General features: G+C 37.5%; 1 protein-coding gene across 6 annotated transcripts in view; it reads left to right on the forward strand.

Moving 5' to 3' along the window:
• The window catches only part of RGS7 (regulator of G protein signaling 7), a 510082-nt gene that overhangs the window by 426596 nt on the left and 61084 nt on the right, over window positions 1-22402 (forward strand). The window lies entirely within an intron of this gene.

Consider the following 22402-nt stretch of genomic DNA (forward strand, 5'->3'; position numbering starts at 1 on the left):
TGTTTCTTTCTATTTTGATAGTATGTGTTTGTCTTCTATATATTTCTTTAAATACAGACAGGGCATTAGAGAATAATATTTACATAAATGTAGAATAAATACCAGGTTCCCAGCACGAGACAAATCAAGACTGATGAGAATTTTTTTTTTAATTTTTTTTAAAGATTCTATTTATTTGACAGAGAGAGTGAGAGAGGGAACAGAAGCAGAAGGAATGGGAGGGGGAGAAGCAGGCTTCCCAGTGAGCAGGGAGCCCGACGTAGGGCTCGATCCCAGGACCCTGAGATCATGACCTGAGCCGAAGGCAGACGCTTAATGACTGAGCCACCCAGGTTCCCCAAGACTGATGAGAATATTTTAAAAACTTTCCTCTCACCTACCTTCAGGATCAGACAAAAATAGGTCTGCTTTCCAAAGATTTCTTTATATTTGTGTGTGTTTCAACTTCAAATAGCCATACAATTGTTAAATTCTATTTTCTCTCTTTGAATTCCCAAAAGACTAGAATTAGAATTAAATGGCTTCCCTGCTCAATATTCAGCTCAAGTTTTGTTGCTCATGGTGAAAAAGAATTATGAGGCCATGTGCATAAATGTTGCAAGAATATGAAGTAGGATTTTTTCTTGTTTGTTTATTTTAAGCAATCGCTAGACACCAGTCAATACATTATGTTCCTGTGTTATCCACTTTATGCCTCTGGACATCTGGTGGCCCATCTCTAGCTTTGCTCAGCTTTGATGGCCAGCAACCTCCTGGCAACCTAAGAGGACTAGCTCCATGACTTCCCTGCACTGCCTACATTCATTCCGTGGCAAATATGCAAGCTCACAGAGCATGTAAATCGATCCCATCTCAATACTCCTCTGCTCCATCCCCTATGAGTTACTCAGCTGGTCCCTGGCCCTCTGTGTGCCCCTATTGGAGGCAGAACCTGTTCAGTTGTTTTTGCTCTATCCAGTCCTCTGTGTCTGCAGCAAGGAGCATATATGAGTGCTCTCCAGGGGGTCCCCTGCTGCACCCCTCACTAGGCTTCCAATCAGAAAACCATCCTAAGGAGCACCCTGAGGGAGAAACCACCCTGAAGCCAAGGCCTCCATCTCCCTTATTCAACTTCTAGGTGCTGATGACAGCAGGTGCAGATGTTGAGGGAGCTAATCTGTGGGACCTCTTAGTATCAGTCTTTTACTTCTGAGCTCTTTGTTTCCTCTACACTTTCCATTTTATTGAAGCTGTTCTTCAGGAACTTGGAATCTGTGTCCTAGGTTTAGGCAATAGGAGAACTACAACAGCATGGCCTTCCTTAATGTTTACCAACTAGCTTACCTGGGATGATCTGATTGTGTTGACTCTCCTCTTCGAAGGGCTTATTCTCTATTCACCTCTGAAACTTTTTGAATTCTCTGAGGAATAGCCTTTCTCCCCAAATTTTTAATGTATCAGTCCTGTAACCATCTGCCAGTGCAATGACTAACCACTGTTTCCATCAAAAGCCATATCTGAACCTCCTAAAACACAGCATGCCTGTGCAACGTCATGTAAAAATACCATTTATCCTGTATTACTATGTGCCAGACATTTTACTGCATGAAATGTTGATTAGAACATAGTCCTTGATTCCTAAAACTCACATCTAGTGGAAGCATTTTACGAACATGGTCACAAACACTTCAAGACAGATGTGACTGCACATTTGTTTTCTGGGGGAAAATACAGATGGTCATTGGATTTACATGGCTTGCCCATGTACACACAGCTAGGAGCGGCAGAGCCAAGCCTGAACCAACTATCTCCTACTCCACAGTTTGAGTCACAAAGGAAGGGGAGCAATGGGGAAGTAGAGGGGCTCCAGCTAAAGAAAGCAGCTGCGGCAAGAGAGATACCCTCACCGCATGCCTCCATTCTGCAAAAAGCAGGGATAAAGAGTTCATAGTACTGCACGTGTGATATAGCTGTGTTTATAGGTGTCTTGTTTTAGGTATATTTTACTTGTATATTTTACTCATGGCTCTTGAATATTCTTTTTTCGTTCATTCTGCTGTTTTCAAGAGCCCAGAGTTCAAGCCATCTTTCAAACATTGTAGGCCACACATCCCTGAACTAGGGGAACCCCACTGCCATATGGAGAACAGCATGGTCAGGTGTGGTTACACAATATGAACCCTTAGGGACCGGTTCCAATAGTGTTGCTACAGCAAGTACTATCTCCTATATTCAGATAGAATAATCTTGTGTAATCTATATACTACTTCAAGAACAATCTAAAATTCTTATAAAGATATAAATAAATCTAGTTGATATAAATTATTAGTACACAAAAGAGATCACAAAGAATGCCCTTATTTATTTTGGTTTTGAAAAGACTAATTATAAAAATACGAACTGACCACTATTAAGTACAATCCTATTTCATAATAACATTTCAATAAAAAAAATATAACAGGGAACAGTTAATCCTCATGAAGCTTTTATTCATGGTGATCTGTTACATTGTATTGTTTGGTTTGCTTTGATTTCATCTGGTTTTACTCTGGCATTTATTTAATCAAAAATAGGGTGGAAGCCATTAGCTAGAAATGTGGTAGGGAAAGGCAAATCTCAGAAAGCAGCTCAGAGTCTTTAAAGTATATTTTTAAAAATTAATTTAAAATATTATAGCATATTACATGAATTTCCACTTGAAGATATAGAAAATATATGTAATATGATTTTACTTTTTAAAAAAACATGAGGTCACTTAATACAGAGTGTAGTCAATCTATTGCACTTAATACTGTTATGAAATAAATCTAGCTTCTCTGAGCATGCCCATGTTTACTCCACGAAAAATAAATAAATAAAGTCATTAACACCAAGAAGGACTCTTCAGTTGTCAGGATTCCAGATAGAATTGTCAAAAACTAACTACTAAAGAAGATAGTGGGAGAAATACACCAAATTGTAGTAAATGTCAAAGGTAATTTGGAATTTGTGTTAATCTGTGTATTTAATGTTTCAATATTTTTATGAAGCCCCTCAAGGGCTAATGCATTCATAGTCTGTATTAATAGAATTTTAGGAACTAGTTTAATTGAAGTAAAAATTATGCTTGTCACAGTGCTAAGGAACTCAATTTTAGAGTTTTGTGCTCAGTTCTAGAAACCATACTTTAAAAAAAAAGTGTGGTTGAATTATAGTTGAGGTGAATAGTGAAGGGGCAAAGTCAAAAATAAGAAGTAAAGAAATTGAAATTATTAGAGATTAGTGGCATTAAGGATAAGAGGACCCAAAAAAGATGTCTTCATATTTTGGAAATTTAATTAGGTAGAGTTAGAATGAGGCTTATTCTTTTACCCCATGTTGGATTCTGGGTGACCAATGTGGAAACAACTGGAAAATAAAATCACACTATAAAAAAGAACTTATCAAACTCAACACCCAAAAAATAAAAAACCCAGTTAAGAAATGAGCAGAGGACAGTAATAGACATTTCTCCAAAGAAGACATACAAATGGCTAACAGACACATGAAAAAGTGTTCAACATCACTCAGCATCAGGGAAATACAAATCAAAAACACATGAGATACCACCTCACACCAGTCAGAATGGCTAAAATTAACAACTCAGGAAACAACAGATGTTGGCAAGGATGCAGAGAAAGGGGAACCCTCCTACACTGTTGGTGGAAATGCAAGCTGGTACGGCCACTCTGGAAAACAGTATGGAGGTTCCTCAAAAAGTTAAAAATAGAACTATCCTATGACCCAACAATTGCACTACTAGGTATTTATCCATACAAAAATAGTTATTCAAAGGGGAAGATTTAAGATGGTAGAGTAAGGGGACCCTAAGTGTTTCTTGTCCCTTGAATACAACTAGATAGTTATCAAATCATTCCGAACACCTGAGAAATCAATCGGAGACCTGAGAAAATGAATGCTGAAAGTCTACAATTAGAAAAGGGACCACCGTTTGGAAGGTAAGAGGTGCAGAGACTTGAATCCAGGGTGATATAGCTAAGGATATGGCAGTGCGGAGGGAGCCTGCTTAAGGAGGCTACTGCAAGTATTATAAGCAGAGGAGTGCAAAATTGGAGCTTATAGAACTCTACCAAAGTGCTGTATGTCCCTGGCTTAAATGTGCTCAGGTGAAGCAGGGTGGAATCCCAGGTGTGATAGTGTGGTCTCAGGATCCCCGGGGGTCACAAGAAGAATGGATGGAGCCTGAATGCAGCAGAGTTCCCAGGCATAGGATCGGGGAAGCCAGCTGAGAACAGAGAGTCTAGGTGCAAGCTTTCTGCTCTATGTTGCCATAAACTGTGAACCACTGCACAGTGGTGCAACCACTTTCCTGGAGGGAGCCAGCTAAAGGCAGAAGTGTGGAAAGACCCACCCTCTTCCCCAGGAGGAAGAGCATGTGTCCACACTGCAAGAGTCCATAAAATTTGGAGTTCGGGAATTCTGTTGTGCCTGAGATTAAAACGCTTGGTCACAGAACAGAGAGTTCTGTTGGAAACTGGGGAGACAAAAGCGATTGATTGTTTTCCTGTGAGGGCTCACTTAACAGTGGGGGGAGCAAATTTTCAGCTTCCAGGGCTAGAGAGTGGGGCACAGCCATATTCATCTCTCCCATCTGAGCTGAAAGCCTTCAGGGAGTAAAACAGCACCACATAGTGGAATCCGGAGCCACTTACACTGAGCCCTGCCTCTGCCAACAGGAGGCACATTTGCCATAGGGTAAGTCCCCCTGAGAAACAGAGCAGCAGGCCCCTTTCCCCAGAAGACCAGCACAAACAACTCACTTGTACCAAGTTCAGGTATCATAGAGGGCGACAAAGCTTCAGCTCTTGGGGAAAATAATATATACCATTCTTTGTATTTTTATTTTTTAGTCTTTTAGTAATATTTTTTCAGTTATTTTCTTAATTTTTCCAATTCTTTTTTCTTTTTTTAATTTTTCTTTTACATAAGTTACATATATATGTTTTGTTTCCTTTCATTGTATTTTATTTTACTTTACACACACACACACACGCACACATATATATGTATATGTATATGAAGTTTTTCTTTCTTATTTTGGGATCTAGTTTCCTTTAACAAGTAAACCAAAACACCCCCAGGATCTAGTTTTTTGTTTTGTTTGTTTTTGGGTTTTTTTTCTGTTGTTATTATTATTGTTGTTTTTTCCTCTTCTTTTCTGCACAAAATGACAAAATGGAGAAATTCACCCCCCAAAAAACAGGAGGTAGTACTCATGGCGAAGGATTTGATCAATCAAATAAGTAAGATGTCTGAACTAGAACTTAAAACGACTATAAAGATACTAGCTGGGCTTGAAAAAAACATAGAAGATACTAGAGAATCCCTTACTATAGAAATAAAAGAACTAAAATCTAATCAGGCTGAAATTAAAAATGCTATTACCAAGATGCAGTCCCAAGTGGAGGCCATAAAAATGAGGAAAAATGTGGCAGAAGAGAGTCAGTGATATAGAAGATAAAATGATGGAGAATAAGGAAGCTGAAAAGAAGAAAGAAAGAAAACTACTAGATCAGGAAGGAAGACTTAGAGAACCCAGCAATTCCATAAAGTGAAATAATATCCAGATAATGGGGGTCCTAGAAAATGAAGACAGGGAGAGAGGGACAGAAGGTTTATTTAAACAAATTATAGCTGAAAATTTCCCTAATCTGGGGAAGAAAACAGGCATTTAAGTCCCGGAGGCACGGAGAACCCCCCTCAAAATCAATAAAAATAGGTCAACACCTTGATATATAGTGAAGCATGCAAATCTCAAAGATAAAGAGAATATCCTGAAAGCAGTTTGAGACAAGAGATCCTTAACCTACAAGGGTAGACACATAAGGCTGGCAGTAGACCCGTGCACAGAGACCTGGCAGGCCAGAAAGAACTGGCATGATATATTCAATGTGCTAAATGGGAAAAAACATGCAGCCAAGAATATGCTTTATTCAGCAAGGCTGTCATTCAGAATGGAAGGAAAGATAAAGAGTACCCAGGACAAACAAAAACTAAAGGCATCTGTGAACACTGAACCAGCCCTGCAGGAAATATTAAAGGGAATCCTTTGAGTGAAGAGAGAGCCAAAAAGTAACAAAGACCAGAAAGGAACAGAGACAGTCTACAGAAACAGTGACTTTACAGATCATACAATGGCACTAAATTCATATCTTTCAATAATTACTCTGAATGTAAATGGACTAAATGCTCCAATCAAAAGACATAGGGTATCAAAATGGATAAAAAAAAAAAAAAAACAAGACCCATTGATATGCTGCTTATAAGAGACTCATTTTAGACCCAAAGACACCTCCAGATTGAAAGTGAAGGGGTGGAGAACAAATTATCATGCTAATGTACATCAAAAGAAAGCTGGAGTAGCCATCCTTATATCAGACAAACTTGATTTTAAACCAAAGACTGTAATAAGAGATGAAGAAGGACACTATATCATAATAAAAGGATCTGTCCAACAAGAAAATCTAACAATTGTAAATATTTATGCCCCTACCTTGGGAGTAGCTAAATATATAAGCAATTAATAACACAATTAAAGAAACTCATTGATACAATAATAGTAAGGGACTTTAACACCCCACTCACAGCAATGGACAGATCATCTAAGCAGATCAACAAGGAGACAAGGGCTTTGAATGACACACCGGACCAGACGGACTTCACAGATATCATCAGAGCATTTCATCCTAAAGCAGCAGAATACACATTCTTTTCAAGAGCACATGGAACATTCTCCAGAATAGATCACATACTGTATGGTCACAAATCAGGTCTCAACTGGTACAAAAAGATTGAGATCATATCGTGCATATTTTCAGACACCAATGCTATGAAACATGAAGTCAACCACAAGAAAAAATTTGAAAGGACCACAAATACATGGAGGTGAAAGAACATCCTACTGAAGAATGAATGGGTCGACCAGGAAATTAAATAAGAATTTAAAAAATACATGGAAGCAAATGAAAATGAAAACAGAACAGTTCAAAACCTTTGGGATGCAGCAAAGGCAGTCCTAAGAGGGAAGTATATAGCAATACAGGCCTTCCTCAAGAAACAAGAAGTCTCAAATGTACAATTAACATTACACCTAAGGAAGCTGGAAAAGGAACAGCAAATAAAGCCTAAATCCAGCAGGAGAAGAGAAGTAATAAACGTTAGAGCAGAAATCAATGATATACAAATAAAAAAAAAAGTAGAACAGATCAGTGAAACTAGGAGCTGGTTCTTTCAAAGAATTAATAAGATTGATAAACCCCTAGCCAGGCTTAAAAAATCCTAGAGGAGAACACAGGCAGCAATCTCTTTGACCTCAGCTGCAGCAACTTCTTGCTAGACTCCAAAGGCAAGGAAAACAAAAGCAAAAATGAACTATTGGCACTTCATCAAGATAAAAAGCTTTTGCACGGCAAAGGAAACAATCAACAAAACTAAAAGGCAACCTATGGAATGGGAGAAGATATTTGCAAATAACTTATCAGATAAAGGGCTAGTATCCAAAATCTATAAAGAACTTACCAAACTCAACACCCAAAAACCAAAAAATCCAATCAAGAAATAGGCAGAAGACATGAACGGACACTTCTCCAAAGAAGACATACAAATGGCCAATAGACACATGAAAAAATGCTCAACATCACTGGTATCAGGGAAATACAAATCAAAAACACATGAGATACCACCTTACACCAGTCAGAATGGCTAAAATGAACAACTCAGAAAACAACAAATGTTGGCAAGGATGCTGAGAAAGGGGAACCCTCTTATACTGTTGGTGGGAATGCAGACTGGTGCGGCCATGCTAGAAAACAGTACGGAGCTTTCTCAAAAAGTTAAGAATAGAACTACCTACAACCCAGTGATTGCACTACTAGGTATTCAAAGGATACAAACATAGTGATTTGAAGGGACACATGCACCCCAATGTTTATAGCAGCAATGTCCACAATAGCTAAACCGTGGAAAGAGCCCAGATGTCCATTGACAGATGAATGGATAAAGAAGAGGTGGTGTGTGTACACACACACACACACACACACACACACACACTGGAATATTACTCAGCCATCAAAAAGAATGAACTCTTGCCATCTGCAACAACATGGATGGAACTAGAGGGTATTATTTTAAGTGAAATAAGTCAGAGAAAGACAAATACCATATCATTTCATTCATGTATGGAATTTAAAGAACAAAACAGATGAACATAGGGGAAGGGAAGGAAAAATAAAATAGGATGAAAACAGAGGGAGAGGCAAACCATAAGGGACTCTTAAATATAGGCAACTAACTGAGCATTGCTGGAGGGGAGGTGGGTGAGGTAGTGGGGTAATTGGGTGATGGGCATTAAGGAGGACATTTGATGTAATGAGCACTGGGTATTATATGCAACTGATGAATCACTAAATTCTACCCCTGAAACTAACCTAAGTGTTGATCAACAGAATAATGAATAAAGAAAATGTGGCATATATTGCACACACACTGAAATATTATTCAACCATAAAAAAGAAGGAAATCCTGCCATTTGTGACAACATGGATGAAACTTGAGGCCATTATGCAAAGTGAAAAAAATCAGATGGAGAAAGGCTGTATGATTTCACTTATATGTGGAATCTAAAAAAAAAAAAAAAATCAGACTCATTGATACAGAGAACAGGTAAATGGTTGCCAGAGGCATGGAGTGTGTGTGTATGAAGGAAATGGGTAAAGGTAGTCAAAAGGTAGAAACTACCTTCAGAAAGGTATTACTACACTGTATGTGAACTAACTTGAATTCAAATAAAATTTTGAAAAAAACAAAAATAATACTCAGTCCTAATACTCAGACCTAAGTATCGTTGCTAACCTTAAGTGATAGAAATGATTAATTCAAGTATAGATTGGAATTCATGAGCCAGAAATATGGTGACAAAAGGCAATCATTGGATACAGAGTGAAATTAGTAATTTTTATAAGTCCTTCCAGAATGAAGTATCAAAAATTATATCAACTTCTTTGCTTCCCAGGTCTGTTAGTTTGGAGTTGACGCATGCCATGCACTTCAACAAGGACTTGAAGAATAAAAATACTTAAGTAGAGAAAATGGAATTGTACTCATTAGAAAGTTCAAAATAAAAACAATAATCTTTGAATTCTTCCTGATTTTAAATTAAACAAATCTTAATCACAAAATAGTGAAGATAGTTATGATTTATTTATGGCTTCCACATACAATGTCTTATTGCTATGCATATTAGCATTTTTAAAGTTAATTTTCCCATTTATTGAGATATAAGTGACATGTAGTGTAAGCTTAAGATATACAACATCATGATTTGATGTATGTATGTGTTGCAAAATGATTACCACAATAAAAATTAAGTTAACACATTCATTACCTCACATAGTTACAATTTTTTGTGTGTGATGAGAACTTTTAACATTCACTTTCTTAGGACTTTCAAATACACATAATTAACCAATGTCACCTGCTGACATTACATACCCAGGACTTATTTATCTTATAACTGGAAGTTTCTACCTTTTGACTACCTTTACCCATTTCCTTCATACACACACACCCCATGCCTCTGGCAACCACTTACCCCTTCGCCCACCCACCTCCCCTCCAGCAAACCTCAGTTTGTTTTACATCCATACCGTACTCTTGATTACTGTAGCTTTGTAATATCATTTGAAATTGGGAAATATAATGCCTCCAGCTTTGTTCTTATTTCTCAAGATTGCTCTGGCTATGTGGGGTCTTTTGTGGTTCCATATGTTTTTTAGGATTGTTTTTTCTATTTCTATAAAAAACGCCATTGGGATATTGATAGGGATTGCATTGAACCTGCAGATAGCTTTAGATAATATGGACATTTTAAGAATATTAATTCTTCCAAGCCATGAGCACAGAATATCTCTCCATTTGTTTGTCTTCTCCAATTTCTTTCATCAGTGTCTTAGTTTTCAGTGTACAGGTCTTTCACCTCCTTGGCTTAAATTTATCTCTAAGGAAGGATTTTATTGTGTTTGATGCTATTGTAAATAGGACTGTTTTCTTTATTTCTTTTTCAAATAATTCATTGTTAGTGTATAGAAACAGTACTGATTTATATATGTTTACTTTTAATCCTGCAACTCAATCCTGAAAATTACTGAATTTGTTGATTAGATCTAACAGTTTTTTGGTGGATTCTTTAGGATTTTTTATATATAGTCATGTCATTTGCAAACAGAGGCAATTTTATTTCTTTCTCTCTGACTTGGATGCCTTTTATTTAGTTTTCTTGCCTGATTGCTCTGGCTATGATTTCCAGTTGCATATTAGTGTTTTTAATGTTTTCATTGACACTAACTTCAGAATACTTGTTTTAAATTTGTCAGACCCTCCTTTGCTTGAGGAGCAGAGAGTATGTCTTAAATGCTTAAATGTTGCATTTTATAGGGCACAATTTAATATGAAATTTTGAATTGAATAATTGAGAAATTGTGGAAGTGTGAACATTGCAAAGGATTTTTCTAAAGGATTTGGAATACAGAGTTTGTTTTAGGGCATGCCGAGTATGAAAACATAACATCCTGATGGAAATGCCAATAGTAGTAGATATAGGATAAAGTTCGAGGGATGTTTTGGGGTTCTCAAATTAATTTTGAAACTCATTAAGTTAAGGGTAACAATTAAGGCCCTGACGCAGGAGCAGTTTGCCAGTGGAAAGCAACAGGGTCAAAGAGGATTAGTTATCAGTTTGTAAGATTTCTTAATCTTTCTTCTCCCTTATATATAGTCCCATAATTCGGGAAAGGTGCTTAAACTCTCTATACATTTTTTTTTTCTTCAAATAAATCAGTATGAAGCAGTCTGATGAAGTAAGTGTGTGTGTGTGTGTGTGTGTGTGTGTGTAAAAATTTATTAAAACATGCAGTTTAAGGGTGTCTGGGGGGAAGAGGTGGTTGATCTGCCTAAGAAGTTTCATAAGATTCAGAGTTACTAAGGCATATTTGGTTAGGTCTGAGTGATTCTGACTGAGATCCAATAAATAGAAAGGAACAATAAGGTTTTTGAAATAAAATCATCATAGAGGAAAAAAGGAAATCCAGTGGATGGTTCTTCAAAATGAAACAGTGCTAATGTTCTGGGTCCAAGGGATGAAAGACAGCCAAACTTGTCCCCCACAGCCCTTCTGTGGAGCCAGCTTATATCCTTTAAACTGACTTTGTTTTTGTTTTGTTTTATTTGTTTTTTACATTTCTTCAGTTTTTTTTGAGATATAATTGACAAATAAGATTGTAATACATTTAAAGTATATAAGATGGTGATTTGATTTATGTATACATTGTGAAAGGATCCCCCCACCAAGTTAATTAACACTGACTTAGAGTTAATCCAAAGAGCTGTAATGTAGGGAACATAGGCCATTTTAATTCTGGGCATATTCAGATGTGTGCACTAAGAGGTAGAGTTGGCCATATATAATGTGTCACCCTTCCGCTAACCTTGAAAATTCACAGTTGCCCAGTGGGAGCTCCAAAGTTATACTTTGGAAACAGTGCTATAAAGGAACATTGTTTGTACCACAAACTGTGAAGCACAAGACCACAATTACAAATACTCCTGCAAATATGCTATGGGAGACACCAACTTGGCACATTTTGTTGGGGAAGAGGTAGTCTACGGCCATACCACCCTGAACGCGCCCGATCTCGTCTGTTGGGGAAGAGGTAGGGAAACTTGGCACAAGGTAAAGGGACAGGTATCTTTTAAACTTTTATTGAAGTATAAAATACAGAAAATTGCATAAAGCATAAATACTCGATGAATTTTCACAAATTGAGCACAGCCATATAACAAGCATCCAGATTAAAAATAAAACAAAGCAAAACAAAAACAGAACGTTACCAGGATCCCAGAGCCCTCCTAGTGACCATTCCAGTCTATTCCCTCTGCCAATAGTAACTTCTCATGCTCTATAGATGCTTGCCTACTTGTAATCTTTATCTAAATGGAATCATCAATTGCACTCTTTTGTATTCAGCATCTTTGTATGAGATTTCTTTCATATTATTGTGTGTAGTTGTCATTTGTTTATCCTCATTACCATATAATATCTCATTATGTGGGAGAAAGGGACTTCATTATATACTGATTTTAAAATTACCTTCCATGTGGTTGACTTCATCATCTCATCCATAATTCTGATGTTCAGTTTATAACTTTCACTAACGTTATATTCATGGTTCAACTTAAGTTCTTTCAGACTTTTAATTATCACACAAAACCATAAATTTAATCTCTTTAATGTTTAGGTTCAAAAGTGATATATACACCACAAAATAAAATAGAAAAGCAAAGTAAATGATACCATGTTATATATAGGAAAAGAGTAATCTTCTAACAAATATAGAACTTGTAAATAGTGAGAAAGAGTCAAAGAAATAAAAATATAATGAAAAATGCTTATATTTTTTTACCTATCAAGTTTGCAAGGATTTTTTTAAAAAGGTATTACCACAGCCATTTATTTTATACAGTCTTACCATCTTAGGCCCAAAGGTTAGTTATTTGGTTGTTGCGGAGGAGTAAGTAAATAGGGATGTAGTTGGATAGATGGATGGATAGATAGATCCACAGATAGTATTAAAATTAGACATTAATGGATGTTTACATATATAGTAAGAAAAAAAAACAATAGTAGTTTTGGAAAAAGAATCAAGACTTTCAGTCCAGCATACAAAGACCTTGAAAGCTGTCACTTCCATTCTCATAATAAGAAAAAGCTGAAAATCCACAGTCGTTCTTAGATCCATCAAGGAGTGATGTCTCAGGGCAAACCAGTGTCAGTCCTCAAAACTGGAGAGGCAGACAAGTGGTTACAGGAAATCACAACTGACCAGGGCAGAATCCCAAGAGCAGGAGCCTCTACAGGAACCAGTGCTGGGGTAAGAAAACTTGAGCTCTCATTGACAAATTGCTGGAGGCTCAGTGTAGACAAGCTTGGCAATGACACCTCCAGGGGAGCCCAGTGTTAGGGGCAGGCCCTGCACTTTTGTGAATTTCACCTCCAGAAGATCTACATTCACACCAAAAGGATCTGAGAAAAATCCCCTCCTGCTTCTCACAGAGGAAAGGGGAAAGGAACTATTTTTTAATATGCCCAAAATATTCTCATCTTCATAAAAAGACTTGCCTTCAAAAGAAACTGTTTCAACAGAGCCAAACTGACCAAGGTTGTACAAAAGCCTAACCAACATGAGGGAAAGGAAATATTCAGCTCCAGCCCCTCTCTAGCCTTCCTATCTTACCAAGAGAAAGAACTTGTAAGTGTTACAGCCCAGGGGCCACAGGCTCCCTAAAAGACCAAGACCTAATCGTAGCACCATAGAATGCTTCTCCTCACCCAGGCATAACCACCACATCAGTAGGACTCCTAAGTGACAACAGGGAATTACAAGAAAGGAACTGCACATCGCAGGTCTTGTTTAAGATGCATAGGTTGTCTCCCTAAGACAACTGGGAAGATAAAAACAAGCACCTCAGGGAAAATTTTAGTTTCTGATAACTACAGAAACAGAAAATAATAAACACAGTCTAACCCCTAATCAGATAAACATAAACCACACATTGAATGCCTGTTTACCTCAGTTCCTTTTACCCAGTATATCTTGTCTGGCTTTCAAGAAAAAATTGCAGATATAGTAAAAGGAAAAAAAAACAGTTTGAAAAGACAGATCAAGCACTAGAATCAGACTCAAATAGGTGAAAGATACTGAAATAATCAGACCAGGAATTTGAAAAACATATGATGAATAAGCAAAGGCTTCTAATGGGAAAAGTGGACAACTTAAAAGAGCAGAGGTGTGACACAAGCAGAGATAGGGAAACTCTAAGAAAAAATCAAAAGGAAATGCTAGAAATAAAAATAAATTAATTAATTAATAATACCGTAACGGAAGTGAAGAATGCCTTTCATGAGTTCATCAATAGACTGACATGGCCAAAGAAAAAAATCAGTGGGCTTGAAAAAATATCAATAGAAAATTCCAAAACTAAATTATAAAGAGGAAAAAAAGAATGAAAAAAAAAAAACCAGAACAAAATATCCAAGAACTGTGGAATATTAAAGGCATCCTGTAATTGTAGTGAAAATACCAGAAAGAGAAGGAAGAGAGAAAGGAAAGAATGGAAACAATGACTGCTTGAAGCAACAATGACTGTTAATTTCCAAAACTCAGTGCCAAACCACAGAGCCAGGAAGCTCAGAGAACACCAAACAGAATAAACATAGACATATTGCATTTAAACTGCAGGAAATCAAGAAAAAGAGAAATTCTTGAAAGAAACCAGAGGGGAAAAACTCCTTACCCTTTTAGAAGAGCAAGTATAATAATTACATCAGACTTCTTTTTGGAAACCATGCAAGCAGAGAATGGAGTGAAATATTATTGGTATAGCTAATTTGGAAGACAGTTCTGCAGTTTCCTACAAAACTAAACATGCTCTTACCATATGATATAGCAGTCAAGCTCCTTGGTATTTACCCAAATGAGTTGAAAACATGTCCACAAAAAAACCTGCACGTGAATGCCTATAGAAGCTTTATTCACAATTGTCAAAACATGGAAAACAACCAAGATGTTCTTCGATAGGAAACTGTGGTTCATACATTGGGATGTTTTTCAGCAATAAAAGGAAATGAGCTGTCAAGCTACAAAAAGATATGATAGAACTTTAAATGCGTAGTGCTAAGTGAAAGGAGCCAATCTATAAAAGCTATGTACTGTATGATTCCCAACCCTGAGACATTCTGAAAAAGGCAAAACTTTACAGATGGGAAAAATACCAGTAGTTTTTAGGGGTGGAGGGAGAGGAAGGGAGTGGTGAATAGGCAGAACACAGGAAATTTGGAGAGTAATGAAACTAATCTGGAGGATAGCATAATGGTGGATACATGTCATACATTTCTCAAAACCCATAAAATTTACAGCACAAAGTATGAACTCTAATGTCAGCTATGGACATTGGTTAACAATGATGTTTCAATATTGGCTCATTGATTGTAATAAAAGTACCATCCTAATGTAAAATGTTAGTAATGAGGGAAACCGGTGAGGGGGGGGGGGGCGAGAGAGCATATAAGACATCTCTGTACGTTACGCTCAATTTTTCTGTAAACTCAAAGCTGGTCCAAAAGAAAAGTCTGTAATTAAAAAAATAAAAAAAGCTCAGATAAAAACATATTTTTAAAGTGAAACAGAGGGCATGTCACAGGAGCAATGAGCCCAACAAGACATCTGATCTCAAGGAGGACACACCAGTGTTATATGACGATGGAAGATAAAAATGAATTTTATCTACATAATGTCAGGTCCATTGTTGCAGAAAATCTGCTGGCTCTTTCACTGTGTGTCTTTGTTCACTGTATAGTCATGACCTTGAAATAGAATATGATGAAATCTATTTATTGGTTCTGATGTATGGTCAGAAGGTCAGTGGTATCCTAACGCTAGGTCACAGTGCCTACGTCATTCCCCTCACTGCATCTCATCATGTAGGCATTTGATCATCTCACATCATCACAAGAAGAGGGTGAATACAGTATAGTAAGATAGTTTAAGGGAGGGAGCAACCACATTCACATTACTTTTATTACAATATATCGTTAGAATTGTTCTATTTTATTATTAGTTATTGTTGTTAATCTCTTACTGTGCCTAATTTATAAGTTAAACTTTATCATAGGTGTGCATGTATAGAAAAAAACCTAGTACATATAAGATTCAGTACTATCTGCAGTTTCAGGCATCCACTGGGGGTCTTGGAATGTATCCCCTGTGGATGAGGGGGGACTATTGTATTGCATTGCTTTTCTTGGCCACCTCTTCATCCCTCCAGGAGGACCTCTTGGATAGGCACCTTAGAAGACCCATACCAGTTCTCTCTTATCTGGACTACAACTGGCCCTCTGGAAGCCCATATTCTCTGACCCATTGAACCCTAGGAGCACACACTCACTTGCAAAACTTGAACTCTCTCCCTTGTTGCCACAGGCTGATTCAGCAGCCTCTTTTTCTAGTTTTCTCGATATTGTGCCGTCACCAATCTGTGGTGTCCCTGACCCTGTAGGAGACACACATTAAAGTCTCACATGAGTCTCCTTAAAGCCCTTGTCTTCCGGCTTCAGCAGAGACAATGCTGGACTTACAGAAGTGTTCTTTTCCACAGTCCCCACCTGTTCTCTGACTCCTGATGGATTCATTCTGCCCACCGATCCCCAGAGTTAGTGAGGGATTTAAGACTTCTCCATCGCAGTACATAGTACCTCCAGTCCAGTGTTGATAGAACCAGTGAGAGCAGACATTAGTGCCTATCCTCATTCTTAGGGGAAAAGGGTTCATGTTCCACCAGTAACTATGATGTTGGCTGAAGGGTTTTCACAATGAGTGAGAGGATTAAGGATTGTCTGGTTCTTGGCCTTCTATTTGAACTTTTCCACCACTTTACCTGAAATGCGCCTTAGCTAAAATTTCCATTCTCAAAACCCTGCTACATTTGGAAGTTACTGGGAGCATATATAACCATTTATTCAAGTTAAAATTTTGTCTTCATTAGCTCTATAAATTAAGAAAAAATAAACTATAGCTATATTCTGTAAATGCAAAAAAAAAGTATTTTATATTATGTGTACTATCCAGGCAGGAAAAAAAATGGTTAGCTACATACAATCAAAATTTAGTCTATGCTGCAAGACAGTGAAACAACATGTATGTAATTTAAAGGAGTAAAGATTATATGCAGGCAACTTGTCTTTCATGTACAATGGAAATACAGAAATTCTCAGGTATAAGTGAAACAGTGTTCCTATATTACCCACGTACTCTCTTGGGGGAAAAAATCTCACTTTAAACTTCTCCAATTGACCAAAGGTAAATGAAATTAATTAAAATATATGAAAGCCATGATCTAAAAGACTGGGGATAAATGTGGAAATCATTTACATATTTATTTTAATAGGCAATAAATAAAAACTATGATAATGGTAGAATAGATAGCTCTGAAATGAACATAAATATATTTAAGCTCTTGGTATACGATAAACATCACACAATAATGAGAACAAGATCGATTATTCAACAAATGGTCTTAAAAGAAATTAGCTGGAAAAAATAATTCCTCACCTTATTATTCACATCAAAACACTGAAAATTCACGTAAAAGGCGTATCTTTTTTGGAAAGGAAATAAAAAGAAACATAGGAAGGAAAGAAGAAAAAAAAGAAAAGAAATCAAAAGAAAAAAGGAGCAAAAATCCTATTCAAAAATAGATTTACATTTAGCTAATGTTAGGATAGGGGAAACTTTTTGTGCATAAAGACAGCAAAAGAAATCACAAAGATAAGTGACAAATTTAACTTAAAATTAGTTTTTATGTTTAAAAACATAATTAAAACAAGAATAGATAATCTTTGAGAAACATTTGGAAAAGCATAGTAGTAAATAAATGTTAGTGTTCTTTATAGTGTATAAAATAACAATACAGGAAGAAAAATATTGTGATTTCACATTAAAGTAGATAAAAGGAGGGGTACCTGGGTGGCTCAGTTAGTTAAGCAACTGCCTTTGGCTCAGGTCATGATCTCAGGGTCCTGGAATAGAGCCCCACATGAGGCTCCTTGCTCAGCAGGGAGCCTGCTTCTCCCTCTCCTCCCAGCTTGTGCTCTCTGTCCCTATCTCTGTCTCTGTCTCTCAAATAAATAAATAAAATCTTAAAAAAATAAAAAGAATTCTCCCTCCCTCTCCCTCTGACCCTCCCCCTGGCTCGCTCTCTCTCCAAAATAAAAATAAATAAGTAGGAAAAAAGGCTTAAACTGACAATTCACACAAAAATTATAAATGGCTATTGCAAACAAAATGTTTAGCTTTTCTAGTCATAAAAAAAAAGCAAATTAAAAGAAAGATATGCCAATTTTCTTTAGTCCCTTTTATTTTTAAAAGTTGAAATTAATCCTGTGTAATCCTAGCAAGATCAGTAGGGAGAGAATTATTCCTAAATGTTATGGTAGATGCGTGCATTGGCGTTGCATTCTGAAAAATAATCAAGCAATATGAATAAAAAGTTAAAATCTTTTGCAGCAATAAATTAACTTATTCAAAGCTATGCAAAGAAATTAGAGTAGTTAAATATATAAAGGTAACTAAAAATCTGAACTAGCATAAATATTCAAAAATAAGGGGTGGTTAAATAAGATATAGCCACAAGATAAGCTGCTATATAACCATTCAAGATGAGAAGTTCAAAGAATTTTTAAAAATGTGGAGAAAATCTATGGTGAAATATGAAATGAAATTATCTGCATGTATAATTATATGTAATATGGTACCAAGTTTGTTTTTAAAAAAATAGCTGCCTGGAGAAACAATTATGAGAGAATATGCCAAATGTTGATTTGTAGTAATTCTGGGGTGTTTGATATCAGAGGTAATTTTAATTTTCTACAAGGAGTATGTGTAACACATATTCTTGATAAAATAGTCTTAGACCCTCTTAATTGACCCATAATGCCCCAGACGAAGGAAGGCACACTTCTACCACGCTCTGACATGGTCAGAACACACCTGGGAGCATGGTATCCCACCCCAGGCACTGTGCTCTCAGGGGTAATATTAGAAATGCTGGCCACCTTTTGAGCAGGGTGAGTGGGATGATGGGGGTTGGGTAGGAAGGTGTGATAAGATATGCGAGAGTGAGAGGATCTGAGAAATTAAGCTTAGGGCACAAAAGCTGGAGGCTGTTAATATGTTTTCAAGTATTTGAGCAGCTGTGCTGGAAAACGGAGTAGAATTATCCTACTTCACTTAAGATAAAAGGAGGCAGATTTTGTCTAAAGGAAGAATGTTTTCATCCTTCTAATTGTTCAGTGGAGGGCGTCAGAGGGCAGGGAGATCTCGTGTTAATTGTCCAGGGTTGCAGCATAAGGGTCACTTTCTCTTGGGTCAGTGCTTGGACCTCCTCCATGCCTACGATGGATTCAGTGTTTCTCCCTAGGAGAGGATGCAATTGGAAAGTTACTGGTTAAAGGACTTGAGACAGAAATTTGAAAGCATCATGTTTCAGTCAACTTAAGGAATAGAGATGGTACAACATGCTTTTTATCAATTCAGATTTTAAATTCCGTACAGTATAGGTTAGATGTGATAGTAAACTCACTAGGAATAGAGGAGGAAGAGAGAGGAAGAAGGGCTGAAGGTTTAAATTCTGTGTTCTATTATTGACAGTGAAGGTTGCTCCTTGATTGCACATTTTTTTCCATGACCAAAGTCTATTATTTTGTGTGTGGAATTAATAACTGATTCCCTTGTAGCCTATGATGTGGTATTGAGTAGGACCAGGGTGTGATTTTCACACATGTGAGAGCAATCATCTAAATTGTCTCGATTCCACTCAGCCTCAGAGACAGAGACATGACGTCTCTCTGGAGTAACTCCAGAAAGGAGGCTGGATGCATTCCCACAGAGAACTCGATTAAATTTTTTTTTAGTATGTTTCATAATCAACATAGCTTTTCATACATTTTCCATTTCTAAAATAGATAACGTGCTTTTGAAATTTGGTGTACAGTAAGTGACTGCTCCTTTTTCTTATTGGATCAAAAATTGAATCAATTTTGCAGGCTGTTGTTACTGTGAGAAGTGGCGTTAAATTTTCAAAGAATTTCTGTCCTTGGCTTCATTAACTCGAATATTGAGAATGTTGGCATTTTTTGTGTGAATCTGGCCCAAGAAGCTGCATCCTATTTTATGTTTGAGAGAGTATTATCCTGATAAAAATAATATAACTTTTGTTGTAATTATTTCATGTTCATATCATGTTTGGTTATCTTGAGGGAAAAGTTCCTCTAAAAAGGTGTCCATTCCACTGTAGTAATTTCTGATAAGACTATTCTTTATCTACTAATTTAAAGAAGTGGTTGCAACTTGGATACACTCCCTTTAGCAGACAATATTTTCTTCAGGAGAAAATACATTTCGTATTTTTCTTATTTCTGAGAAAACCAGGTCTAGAAACCTCTTAAAATGTGCAGGTAGTTATATTATCTTATTTCTTCATATGATGCCCTACATTTTATCTCTCCACTTTAAAATACCTAAAAATGGGCCAGAAAAGACCCACCTGATTGTGTGATTATCCTCAGCAACCTTCATTAATGCCTGATATTTCACCACACTAACAAGGGTAATTGCACAAAATAGTACTTCTCATCTAGGTGACCTAAAATTGGTCTTTCCCCTCATCAAATTTCAAGTTCCTGAAAAGTGGCACTTTAAAGCAACAAAAAACTCCCAGCCATCCCTGAGACTGAATGGTTGTCTCTGTGCTTTAGAAACAGGGAAAGGTAACATTGATATGAATGATTTTTTTGGGGGGGGGAGGTCTTAGTTGGTTCTTTAGTTTCCTCTGATTATGAAGGAAGAGAATGAGGTCCTGCACTCTTGGGTCGCTGCAGCTTTCTCCCCAGAGCATCAGCAACACTGGGAGAACCAATACCTCTGTTTTCCCAATGATGGGAAGGAAGATGGGCGGTAGATAATAGTGCCCAGAGAACATTCACCAGGGCTGGTCACTGTTCTGAGCACTTGATATAAATTAATTACCTCAACCAGTGCTCACAACAACCCCAGGCAGTACTGCTATGTCCTCCTCTTAACAGATGAGGAATCCCAGCCAAAGGACCCTGGAGTTGCACAGGGTCCCACAAGTGGTAAGTGGGGAGCTAGTACTGAACACTAGGCGGTCCTCACGACCCCTTTGCACCTCTGGATAAAGCTGGTATGGGCATGGAATGTGATTGCTTACACATTTTCTTTGTAATCTTCACATAACTCTTATACAGGAGCAAAAATCATTTTTCCTCTACTCATCTGAGTCGTCAGCTGAGACCCCCATAATAAAAGACAGATTGAGGGTGCCTGGGTGGCTCAGTCAGTTGAGCAACTGCCTTCAGCTCAGGTCGTGATCCTGGAGTCCCAGGATCGAGTCCTGTGTCCAGCTCCCTGCTCAGTGGGGAGTCTGCTTCTCCCTCTGACTCTACCCCCTCTCATGCTCTCTCTCTCACTCTCTCTCTCTCAAATAAACAAATAGAATCTTAAAAAAAAAAGAAAAACGTAAGTTTGTAACATATATACCTCATGTAGACGTGAAAGATACCCAGGAAAAATGGGTAACTTCCTGAGGTAGCCTGGAATACAGATTTAAATACCATTTTGATAGGGAAAAGGAAGGGGATGTAGGCCTCTTAGGGGAGAGTAAATGATTTTTAGGGGAGGTGCCTCCCTCAGAAGAATAGATGAGAGGTATGATAGTTTGTGACTGCGTTTATCTGGGTGTGGTGAGGACCTCTTGTGTACTCTCCTGTGATAAGAATCAGTGTTCTAGGTTGATGAAACTCCCGTGTTGGGGATTTAAGACATTGAGATTCTTTTGGAGGACCTGTCCTTAGGCAGATAAGGGGAGTTCAGAGAAAGCTGTTTTTTAAGTGACCACAGCTCAACATAATCAATATGCCAAAGTGAGATATTTTGGGGTGCTATATTCTACTACCCTTCACTCTGTTAGTTTGACATAATTTTAGCCCTGTTTCCCAGATGAGGAAATTGAAGAGAGGTTGAGGTTTGTCCTGTTTTCCCCTAGGGCATGTTCTCCTTTAGAAGGAGCTGGAAATGAGCTCTTTCCCATAACAAGCCAGGCCCTGAGGTTAACAGGACAGTTCAAGAAGGGAAAACAATTAAGATAAGCTAGGGCTTCTTTATCCATTAGTCTGTTGAAGGGTGTCTCAGCTTCCTCCACAGTTGGCTATTGTGGACATTGCTGCTGTGAACACTGGGGTGCATGTGGCCCTTCTTTTCACTACATCTGTATCTTTGGGGTAAATACCTAGTAGTGCAATCTCTGGGTTGTAGGATAGCTCTATTTTTAACGTCTTGAGGAACCTCCATACTGTTTTCCAGAGTGGCTGCACCAGCTTGCATTCCCACCAATGGTGTAAGAGAGTTCCCCTTTCTCACATAGGGGAAGGGAGGGAAATCTGAAGGGGAAGAAATCAGAGAGGGAGATGAACCATGAGAGACTATGGCCCCCAGGAAACAAACTGAGGATTTTAGAGGGGAGGGAGGTGGGAGGATGGGGTAACACGGTGATGGGTACCAAGGAGGGCACGTGTTGTGATGAGCACTGGGTGTTATACGCAACTAATGAATCATTGAACACTACATCAAAAACTAATGATGTACTGTACAGTGACTAACTGAACATAATTAAAAAAAAAAAAAGATAAGCTAGGGCTTACAATAAACCAAAGAAAAGGAAAGGTGTAACTTATTCAATGAAACAAATTTTATTAAAGGCA

The sequence above is a fragment of the Halichoerus grypus genome, chromosome 7 (genome assembly GCF_964656455.1).
Source record: "Halichoerus grypus chromosome 7, mHalGry1.hap1.1, whole genome shotgun sequence".
NCBI classification, from domain to species: Eukaryota; Metazoa; Chordata; class Mammalia; order Carnivora; family Phocidae; genus Halichoerus; species Halichoerus grypus.